At 41.3% G+C, this 12,500-nt stretch overlaps 1 protein-coding gene across 1 annotated transcript in view; it reads right to left on the reverse strand.

Moving 5' to 3' along the window:
• Positions 1 to 12,500, reverse strand: part of PEX14 (peroxisomal biogenesis factor 14) — a 429,065-nt gene that overhangs the window by 42,247 nt on the left and 374,318 nt on the right. The gene's annotated exons all lie outside the window — the stretch shown is intronic.

Raw genomic sequence — 12,500 nt, forward strand, 5'->3', positions numbered from 1 at the left:
ACAAACAAAAGACAAACAGTGACTGAAGTGAGGCATGCTGGGTACGTTCATGTGAGTGCTTCTAAGAACAAATTGTTCGCTACTGCCACACCCAGTCTCATTTTATTTTTTTTCAGTAAAAAAATGATCATTTACTTAAAGGGGCACTAAACCCAATTTTTTTCTTTCATGATTCAGATAGAACATGAGATTTTAAGCAACTTTCTAATTTACTCCTATTATCAACTTTTCTTTGTTCTCATGCTATCTTGATTTGAAAAAGAGGTACTGTAAGCTTTTGAGCCGGACCATTTTTTGTTCAGCACCTGGGTAGCACTTTCTGATTTGTGGCTAAATGTAGCAAACCAATCGGCAGCTCTACCAAGGTGCTGAACTAAAAATGGGCCGGCTCCTAACCTTTTATTACTGCTTTTTCAAATCAAGGTAACAAGAGAACAAATAAAAACAAATAGGAGATAATTAAAAAAGTTGCTTAAAATTGCATGCTCTATCTGAATCATGAAAGAAAAAATGTGGGGTTAGTGTCCCTTTAATCTCTGGTTTCTGAGATTCCTATGGTAACCTCCATGCTAAAAAACCTGCACACTTAATACTTCAACTTTACAAAGTTATAGGAAATAAAAATGTTATCTGAAAGGAGAGGAAACCAAAACGGTCATCCTAACTACAGAGAACTATAGCAAACAAATATTTTAGAGATCACTTTTATATAAATGGATATTAAAGCCTTTTTTAAAGCACACGTAGTATATAACAGCAATTAATCATTTTGCTGCACAACATCTGCATAAAAACTGCTTGAAACTTAAGCAGTTCAGGTTTACACCACATGAAAATCCTCTTAAAGGGACATAACATGTTTCATATTAGTCATTAAATATTATGTTGACAATTTTAATTTTTGTAATAAGAGCGTACTCCTTGAAGCTGAAATGCTGTGTCTGCATGTAAAAAAGGTGACCATCACACACCATCTGTTTTTTTTCTTTGCAACAATGGGGGTGCTGCTGTCAATCAAGATGTGTCTGCCCGCCTTATATTCCTTTTCAGTGCGCTCACACTGTACCCCGCGCATGCGCATTATCCACAGTTGGCTCTCCTTTAAAAACAGCAGATCTACAGCTTATAGTGGAGAGACAACTGCTAGTTGCATGCACAAATCAGTAAGCGCATGCTCAATAGATCTGTGTAAGCAGCCAGTCATCATTTGATTGGATGAGACATTCGCTGCTGTAAAGAAGAGAGAAAAAACATCTGACTAAAACAATATTTACAAGTATTATGTGCATTCCAAATATTCTTGATAACTGTTTCTGGATATGTTCCAATCACGTATATGCTATTTCAAGAATTCACTAACCCTTGTTGCAATTCTTTAATTTAACATTTTTTTGCTAATAGATATCCTTCAGCTAGATCTAAGTGCCTATGGAGCTTGTTAAAGTTTGGAAATAATTTGTTAAATATTTAAAGGGAAACTCAAGTCAAAATTAAACTTTCATAATTCAGATAGAGCAGCAAATTTAAACAACTTTCCAATTTACTTTTATTAACAAAATGTGCACAGTTTTTTATATTTATACGTTTTGAGTCACCAGCTCCTACTGAGCATGTGCAAGAATGCACAGTATATACGTATATGCATTTGTGATTGGCTGATGGCTGTCACATGATACAGGGGGAGTGGAAATAGATATAACTATAGATGTCAGAAACAAATCTAATACTCATGTGAAGTTCAGACACAGTGCTATTGCATTGTCTTTTTATCATTTGTTGTTTATGCAAATCTACTGTATTTACTGGTCCTTTCAAAATACTTTGGAAGCTACCAGAGATATCAGTAGAACTTTATGTTCATCAGCCTGGTCACTAGAGCTACTACAGCATAATGAGTCTACTACTTATATTTACTATGTTAAACAGCTGCGTAAGGCTGTTACTAGGTTGTTGCATACTTTCATGAAATTTGTTGACTTCAATTCAAGCAACCATTTCAGACATCTACAGTGGCATTTCTATGTCTACTACAAAAGCCAAAGGCTATATATTCACAAGTACTGAATATGATTTTACTACAAGTGTGATTGTCAGCAAGTGTATATCTGGCTATGCACATAATAAATATGTCAAATATTAAATAAATATACCCAAAATGGCTATCACCACCAACACCAAAGCTCAGATATGCCCCAACACCAAAGCTCAGATATGCCCCAACACTAAATCTCAGATATGCCCCAACACCAAACCTCAGATATGCCCCAACACCAAACCTCAGATATGCCCCAACACCAAACCTCAGATATGCCCCAACACCAAAACTCATATATGCCCCAACACTAAACCTCAGATATGCCCCAACACTAAACCTCAGATATGCCCCAACACTAAACCTCAGATATGCCCCAACACTAAACCTCAGATATGCCCCAACACTAAACCTCAGATATGCCCCAACACTAAACCTCAGATATGCCCCAACACTAAACCTCAGATATGCCCCAACACTAAACCTCAGATATGCCCCAACACTAAACCTCAGATATGCCCCAACACTAAACCTCAGATATGCCCCAACACTAAACCTCAGATATGCCCCAACACTAAACCTCAGATATGCCCCAACACTAAACCTCAGATATGCCCCAACACTAAACCTCAGATATGCCCCAACACTAAACCTCAGATATGCCCCAACACTAAACCTCAGATATGCCCCAACACTAAACCTCAGATATGCCCCAACACTAAACCTCAGATATGCCCCAACACTAAACCTCAGATATGCCCCAACACTAAACCTCAGATATGCCCCAACACTAAACCTCAGATATGCCCTACCACCAAACCTCAGATTTGCCCCAACAAATCTCAGACCATGTGAAGGTCTTGTCAGCTACATGTTTGTACCATAGCTCAGACCAGGTGCAGAAACAAGCAACCTATTTAATGTCAGTTACAAATCTACCTCAACCAGGTAAATACATAACCAACTTTTTAAAGCTTTTTAAAGTTAAGCATATACCCACATCAGACCTTAGACCAGGTCAATACCCCAGAGGCAGAACTTTTTTTCACTTTCTGCGATGAGATATTTTTTTAGTGAAAATGTTTCTGCGGGTCATTTTTAAATAAAATTCAATTGTAAATTAGGTAGTTACACTAAAGCACCAGTACAATTGCAATGTGTTGGTTAACTGGAGAATAAAGCCATTTTAGTAGCAAAAAAATAGCTGCAGACAAAAAAAAAAAGTAAAATGTCCCTTGAATAAATTTGTTTCCTTTTTCTCTTTGTCTAACATAAAAGTGTAGTATTAAAAAAGGTGCATTGCTCATACTAACGTCTTACATTCAGAAAAAACAGCTTTGCAGACTGGGACAGGCTAGGGGGGCGGGTTTGGAAAAATGCCTGAGAGCCAGTCGACAACCAATACACTGCTGCTTTGCAGCTCTACTGCATATTTGACTGTTCACTTCAAACAGCACTTTGCTCTGAATGCACTGTGTTAAGAAAAACGTACACAATGCAGCCAGAGCACATCTCTGTTTGAAAAGAACAGCCTAATGTGGAGCAGTGCTGCAAAGTTAAATCGCTGACAGTTCCTGCATGTGTCCCATTCTTTCTGCAGACATGCTGCATTTTCTGCGATGACATCTCAGATCACTGTATGTTCTGCCTTGGGGGTCAATACCTAACCAACCTTTTTAAAGCTAAGCATATACCCACATCAGACCTTAGACCAGGTCAATACCTAACCAACCTTTTAAAGCTAAGAATATACCCACATCAGACCTTAGACCAGGTCAATACCTAACCAACCTTTTAAAGCTAAGCATATACCCCCATCAGACCTTAGATCGGATCAATACCTAACCAACCTTTTATAGCTAAGCATATACCCACATCAGACCTTAGACCAGGTCAATACCTAACCAACCTTTTAAAGCTAAGCATATACCCACATCAGACCTTATACCAGGTCAATACCTAACCAACCTTTTAAAGCTGAGCATATTAGACAAGGTCAATACCTAACCAACCTTTTAAAGCTAAGCATATACCCTCATCAGACCTTAGACTAGGTCAATACCTAACTAACCTTTTAAAGCTAAGCATATACCCCCATCAGACCTTAGACCAAGTCAATACCTAACCAACCTTTTAAAGCTAAGCATATACCCCCATCAGACCTTAGACCAGGTCAATACCTAACCAACCTTTTAAAGCTAAGCATATACCACCATCAGACCTTAGACTAGGTCAATACCTAACCAACCTTTTAAAGCTAAGCATATACCCACATCAGACCTTAGACCAGGTCAATACCTAACCAACCTTTTAAAGCTAAGAATATACCCACATCAGACCTTAGACCAGGTCAATACCTAACCAACCTTTTAAAGCTAAGCATATACCCACATCAGACCTTATACCAGGTCAATACCTAACCAACCTTTTAAAGCTGAGCATATTAGACAAGGTCAATACCTAACCAACCTTTTAAAGCTAAGCATATACCCTCATCAGACCTTAGACTAGGTCAATACCTAACTAACCTTTTAAAGCTAAGCATATACCCCCATCAGACCTTAGACCAAGTCAATACCTAACCAACCTTTTAAAGCTAAGCATATACCCCATCAGACCTTAGACCAGGTCAATACCTAACCAACCTTTTAAAGCTAAGCATATACCACCATCAGACCTTAGACTAGATCAATACCTAACCAACCTTTTAAAGCTAAGCATATACCCACATCAGACCTTAGACCAGGTCAATACCTAACCAACCTTTTAAAGCTAAGCATATACCCCCATCAGACCTTAGACTAGGTCAATACCTAACCAACCTTTTAAAGCTAAGCATATACCCCCATCAGACCTTAGATTGGATCAATTCCTAACCAACCTTTTATAGCTAAGCATATACCCACATCGGACCTTAGATCGGGCCAATACCTAACCAACCTTTTAAAGCTTAGCATATACCCACAACAGACCTTAGACCAGGTCAATACCTAACCAACCTTTTAAAGCTAAGCATATACCCACAACAGACCTTAGACCAGGACAATACCTAACCAACCTTTTAAAGCTAAGCATATACCCACAACAGACCTTAGACCAGGTCAATACCTAATTAAACTTTTAAAGCTAAGCATATACCCACATAAGACCTTAGACAAGGTCAATACCTAACCAACCTTTTAAAGTTAAGCATATACCCACAACAGACCTTAGACCGAGTCAATACCTAACCAACCTTTTAAAGCTAAGCATATACCCCCATCAGACCTTAGACCAGGTCAATACCTACCCAACCTTTTAAGGCTAAGCATATACCCCCATCAGACCTTAGACTAGGTCAATACCTAACCAACCTTTTAAAGCTACGCCTATACCCACATCAGACCTTAGACCAGGTCAATACCTAACCAACCTTTTAAAGCTAAGCATATACCCCCATCAGACCTTAGACTAGGTCAATACCTAACCAACCTTTTAAAGCTAAGCATATACCCCCATCAGACCTTAGATTGGATCAATACCTAACCAACCTTTTATAGCTAAGCATATACCCCCATCAGATCTTAGACTAGGTCAATACCTAACCAACCTTTTATAGCTAAGCATATACCCACATCGGACCTTAGATCGGGTCAATACCTGACCAACCTTTTAAAGCTAAGCATATACCCACAACAGACCTTAGACCAGGTCAATATAACATATACAACATATATGTGCATCCACCAATCAGCTGCTAGCTACAAGTAGGTATGATGTTCAACAAAAGATACCAAGAGAAAGAAGAACATGGAAACGTTGTTTAAAATTACATGTTCTATCTGAAATGTTTACATTTATGGAGAACAGCTAGACAGCTGAGGAGACACCCTACCTAGATGTCTGAAGAGATGAAGCCCCTATAGACCCCCCTTTTATCCGAGGACAGAAGGAGAAGAAAGGATTCAACCCTTAAAAAATAACTCAGAGAGGACAGACCACCCAGAAGACCTTACAGTAACTGTATAACAAGGGTGAATCACTGGAAGGGCCATAATGGTCAGAATATTATGTGCTCTAATCTGTTAAAGCACATAATTTAACACTATAGACCCCGCTCTACTATGTGTTTAACCACCGCAAAGTGGTTAAACTGTAGAAGTGCCGCTCTGGACCCTCAGTGCACTGCTGGTCCTGAGCCCAAAATGCTGCTCCTCCAATCAGCAGCGCTAGTCGCACGACTCATCCTGTTCATTTGTTTGTTTGTTTTTATCAAGGGGCCATTCATTTTGGGTATTTAAAACAAATGCAAAGAAAAGAGCAAAATAAATGATTTCCGTTCACTCATAAAGGAAAACATAATTTATGCTTACCTGATAAATGTATTTCTCTTGTAGTGTATCCAGTCCCCGGATCATCCATTACTTGTGGGATATTCTCCTTCCCAACAGGAAGTTGCAAGAGGATCACCCACAGCAGAGCTGCTATATAGCTCCTCCCCTAACTGTCATATCCAGTCATTCGACCGAAAACAAACAGAGAAAGGAGAAACCATAGGGTGCAGTGGTGACTGTAGTTTAATTAAAATTTAGACCTGCCTTAAAAGGACAGGGCGGGCCGTGGACTGGATACACTACAAGAGAAATAAATTTATCAGGTAAGCATAAATTATGTTTTCTCTTGTTAAGTGTATCCAGTCCACGGATCATCCATTACTTGTGGGATACCAATACCAAAGCTAAAGTACATGGATGATGGGAGGGACAAGGCAGGATTAAGCGGAAGGAACCACTGCCTGAAGAACCTTTTGATTGAAGAATAAACTAAGTATAAAATACCACACTCCTCTTACGACCTCCATCTTGGTTGAGGCTTGCAAGAGAATGACTGGGTATGACAGTTAGGGGAGGAGCTATATAGCAGCTCTGCTGTGGGTGATCCTCTTGCAACTTCCTGTTGGGAAGGAGAATATCCCACAAGTAATGGATGATCCGTGGACTGGATACACTTAACAAGAGAAATGTTGCTTTTTATCCTTCCAAGAAACACAAAAGTGAGTACAGCACTCAGCTTTCAACCCCTTTAATTGTAGCGTGCACATTGTCTCTGGGTCTCTGCTAACCCCCCGCACTGTACAGAATTCAAACCCAACAGCACCGCTTGCTTTTATGCTTCCTGCACCTTTGTTCTGCTTTGTACACAGGAAACAATGCTGCATATTCATTCACAAGCAATGTCCAGCAGTTACATATTTTATATTCAAAGATGATATTTATAGCTCACAAACAAAAACGTAACTGTGTATATGAAGAAAGCAGAGGACATAAGCAGGCAATGCCTGATAAAGACTATGTCACATATATATTTTATATACAAGCCAGATTCATTCTTCTCATCAGATATTTAAATACGTGTGATGTAAAGAAGGTGCCTTTAATCCCGCAATAAACATACTGGATCAGCGGTGTCCTAGCAGCTTTCAATGCAGAACAACACAAGTGCTGAGGAACAAACATTACAAATTGCACTAACTGAAATAAAAGTGTAATTAAATGAGTAATTATTTGATAAAATATATGTGACAAACGTACCTATAAACATAAAAGGGAACAAACTGAGCCAACGCTCCTTGCACAGCAAGCAGATAGCTACAGCTGAGTAAATGAAATAGGATAAGTTAGATTAAAAGTAACGTAGGGCCAAATTCAGGCTCTGGGCCTTAGGGTTGACAAATCTGATCAAAGAATGCAGTGGCTATGGGGTTTGGAATCATTTAGGAATGGTGCACAACCGTTAGTCCTGTGGTTACCGTGACAGTTACATAATATCTAACTGCATGTGAAACACACCTGGGAAACATTTTGTTTTCACTAACTGTATAGGGTGAAATAACTAGGTATTTAACTTATATGCACAGTATGTGGACACCCCCATTAATTATTGAGTGCAGGGGTTTCAGCCACACCCAGTGCTAACAGGTACATAAATACTGGCAGTACAATGGGTCAAACTGAAGAGGTCAGCAACATTAAAACACGGCACTAGGTCATAGGATGCCACCTTTGCCACAAGTCAGTTTGTAAAATTTCTGCCATACCAGGCATTTTGTTTGCAATTGGCTGTGATGCCCGGTGAGGGTGTTGCTGGTTTGGGTGCATAGTTTTTTCAGATCTCTGAGGTGGTAAAATGTTGTGCTGGACGTGAATATAAGTGATTAGAGAAGCCACAACCAGTAATGACACTGCTTTATCGCATGATAACAGATTTTTATTTGAAGTGACCACACTATAACACACTATAACATATCTATAACATATTTATTCATGGCCCAACATGACCCAGTTAGTACCTCAGAGGTGTGAAACTATAGCATTAAACTGTACATGACATCGCTCTAAATGGAAGCTTGCTGTAGTGTCATGTCACGAGGCTATAATGTCCTTTCACATCACACAAAAACATAATAAATGTTACCAGAGAATGTATAAGGGACACTTTTCACTCTTTATAGCAGTGACAAACTGTGGGAGTATGTAAAACGGTTACAGGGTCGACCAGGAAAAACATTACTTACAAAATAGGAAAACTACCAAAATGGGGTAAATATAAACAAAGGTGTGATCATGAGAATAACATAATTTATGCTTACCTGATAAATTTATTTCTCTTGTAGTGTATTCAGTCCACGGGTCATCCATTACTTATGGGATATATTCCCTTCCCAACAGGAAGTTGCAAGAGGATCACCCAAAGTAGAGCTGCTATATAGCTCCTCCCCTCACATGTCATATCCAGTCATTCGACCGAAACAAGACAAGAAAGGAGAAACCATAGGGTGCAGTGGTGACTGGAGTTTTAATTAAAATTTAGATCTGCCTTAAAAAAGACAGGGCGGGCCGTGGACTGAATACACTATAAGAGAAATAAATTTATCAGGTAAGCATAAATTAGGTTTTCTCTTGTTAAGTGTATTCAGTCCACGGGTCATCCATTACTTATGGGATACCAATACCAAAGCTAAAGTACACGGATGATGGGAGGGACAAGGCAGGAACTTAAACGGAAGGAACCACTGCCTGTAGAACCTTTCTCCCAAAAACAGCCTCTGAAGAAGCAAAAGTGTCAAATTTGTAAAATTTAGAAAAGGTGTGAAGCGAAGACCAAGTCGCAGCCTTGCAAATCTGTTCAACAGAGGCCTCATTCTTAAAGGCCCAGGTGGAAGCCACAGCTCTAGTAGAATGAGCTGTAATTCTTTCAGGGGGCTGCTGTCCAGCAGTCTCATAGGCTAAACGTATTATACTCCGAAGCCAAAAAGAGAGAGAGGTTGCCGAAGCTTTTTGACCTCTCCTCTGTCCAGAATAAACGACAAACAAGGAAGAAGTTTGACGAAAATCTTTAGTTGCCTGTAAATAGAACTTCAGGGCACGGACTACGTCCAGATTATGCAAAAGACGTTCCTTCTTTGAAGAAGGATTAGGGCACAATGAAGGGACAACAATCTCTTGATTGATATTCCTGTTAGAAACTACCTTAGATAAAAACCCAGGTTTTGTACGCAGAACTACCTTGTCTGAATGGAAAATCAGATAAGGAGAATCACAATGTAAAGCAGATAACTCAGAGACTCTTCGAGCCGAGGAAATAGCCATCAAAAACAGAACTTTCCAAGATAAAAGCTTAATATCAATGGAATGAAGGGGTTCAAACGGAACACCTTGAAGAACTTTAAGAACCAAGTTTAAGCTCCACGGAGGTGCAACAGTTTTAAACACAGGCTTAATCCTAGCCAAAGCCTGACAAAAAGCCTGGACGTCTGGAACTTCTGCCAGACGCTTGTGCAAAAGAATGGACAGAGCAGAAATCTGTCCCTTTAACGAACTAGCAGATAAGCCCTTTTCCAAACCCTCTTGTAGAAAGGACAATATCCTAGGAATCCTAACCTTACTCCATGAGTAACTCTTGGATTCGCACCAAAGCAAATATTTACGCCATATCTTATGGTAGATTTTCCTGGTAACAGGCTTCCGTGCCTGTATTAAGGTATCAATAACTGACTCTGAGAAGCCACGCTTTGATAGAATCAAGCGTTCAATCTCCATGCAGTCAGCCTCAGAGAAATTAGATTTGGATGGTTGAAAGGACCTTGTATTAGAAGGTCCTGCCTCAGAGGTAGAGACCATGGTGGACAGGACGACATGTCCACTAGGTCTGCATACCAGGTCCTGCATGGCCACGCAGGCGCTATCAGAATCACCTATGCTCTCTCCTGTTTGATCTTGGCAATCAGTCGAGGTAGCAGCGGAAATGGTGGAAACACATAAGCCATGTTGAAGACCCAAAGGGCTGCTAGAGCATCTATCAGCGCCGCTCCCGGGTCCCTGGACCTGGATCCGTAACAAGGAAGCTTGGCGTTCTGGCGAGACGCCATGAGATCCAGTTCTGGTTTGCCCCAACGACAAATCAGTTGAGCGAACACCTCCGGATGAAGTTCCCACTCCCCCGGATGAAACGTCTGGCGACTTAGAAAGTCTGCCTCCCAGTTGTCCACGCCTGGGATGTGGATCGCTGACAAGTGGCAAGAGTGAGACTCTGCCCAGCAAATTATCTTTGAGACTTCTAACATCGCTAGGGAACTCCTGGTTCCCCCTTGATGGTTGATGTAAGCCACAGTCGTGATGTTGTCCGACTGAAATCTGATGAACCTCAGTGTTGCTAACTGAGGCCAAGCTAGAAGAGCCTTGAATATTGCTCTTAATTCCAGAATATTTATTGGGAGGAGTTTCTCCTCCTGAGTCCACGATCCCTGAGCCTTCAGGGAGTTCCAGACTGCGCCCCAACCTAGAAGGCTCGCATCTGTTGTTACAATCGTCCAGTCTGGCCTGCGAAAGGTATTGCCTTTGGACAGATGGGCATGAGAAAGCCACCAGAGAAGAGAATCTCTGGTCTCCTGATCCAGATTTAGTAGAGGGGACAAATCTGAGTAATCCCCATTCCACTGACTTAGCATGCATAATTGCAGCGGTCTGAGATGCAGGCGCGCAAATGGCACTATGTCCATTGCCGCTACCATTAAGCCGATTACTTCCATGCACTGAGCCACTGACGGGCGTGGAATGGAATGCAGGACACGGCAAGCATTTAGGAGTTTTGATAACCTGGACTCCGTCAGGTAAATTTTCATCTCTACAGAATCTATAAGAGTCCCTAGGAAGGAGACTCTTGTGAGTGGTGATAGAGAACTCTTTTCCACGTTCACTTTCCACCCATGCAACCTCAGAAATGCCAGAACTATCTCTGTATGAGACTTGGCAATTTGAAAGCTTGACGCCTGTATCAGGATGTCGTCTAGATACGGAGCCACCGCTATGCCTCGCGGTCTTAGAACCGCCAGAAGTGAGCCCAGAACCTTTGTAAAGATTCTCGGGGCCGTAGCTAACCCGAAGGGAAGAGCTACAAATTGGTAATGCCTGTCTAGAAAGGCAAATCTTAGGTACCGATAATGATCCTTGTGAATCGGTATGTGAAGGTAGGCATCCTTTAAGTCCACTGTGGTCATGTACTAACCCTCTTGGATCATGGGTAGGATGGTTCGAATAGTTTCCATCTTGAATGATGGAACTCTTAGGAATTTGTTTAGGATCTTTAGGTCCAAGATTGGTCTGAAGGTTCCCTCTTTCTTGGGAACCACAAACAGATTTGAATAAAATCCCTGCCCTTGTTCCGCCCGTGGAACTGGGTGGATCACCCTCATTACTAGGAGGTCTTGTACACAGCGTAGGAATGCCTCTTTCTTTATCTGGTTTTCTGATAACCTTGATAGATGGAATCTCCCTCGAGGAGGAGAAGCTTTGAAGTCCAGAAGATATCCCTGAGATATGATCTCCAACGCCCAGGGATCCTGGACATCTCTTGCCCACGCCTGGGCGAAGAGAGAAAGTCTGCCCCCCCCCACTAGATCCGTTTCCGGATAGGGGGCCGTTCCTTCATGCTGTCTTGGGGGCAGCAGCAGGTTTTCTGGCCTGCTTGCCCTTGTTCCAGGACTGGTTATTTTTCCAAGCCTGTCTGTAACGAGCAACAGCTCCTTCCTGCTTTGGAGCGGAGGAAGTTGAAGCTGCTCCTGCCTTGAAATTTCGAAAGGCACGAAAATTAGACTGTTTAGCCTTTGATTTGGCCCTATCTTGAGGAAAGGTATGACCCTTGCCTCCAGTAATGTCAGCAATAATCTCTTTCAAGCCGGGCCCGAATAAGGTCTGCCCCTTGAAAGGAATATTAAGTAATTTAGATTTAGAAGTCACGTCAGCTGACCAGGATTTAAGCCATAGCGCTCTCCACGCCTGGATGGCGAATCCGGAGTTCTTAGCCGTTAGTTTTGTCAAATGTACAATGGCATCAGAAACAAATGCATTAGCTAGCTTAAGTGATTTAAGTTATGCTGTGGGACGATCAAACCAAGCGCTTGGGGTATACCTAAAGTCGCTCTACACAGAGG

Source organism: Bombina bombina, chromosome 8 (genome assembly GCF_027579735.1).
Source record: "Bombina bombina isolate aBomBom1 chromosome 8, aBomBom1.pri, whole genome shotgun sequence".
NCBI classification, from domain to species: domain Eukaryota; kingdom Metazoa; phylum Chordata; class Amphibia; order Anura; family Bombinatoridae; genus Bombina; species Bombina bombina.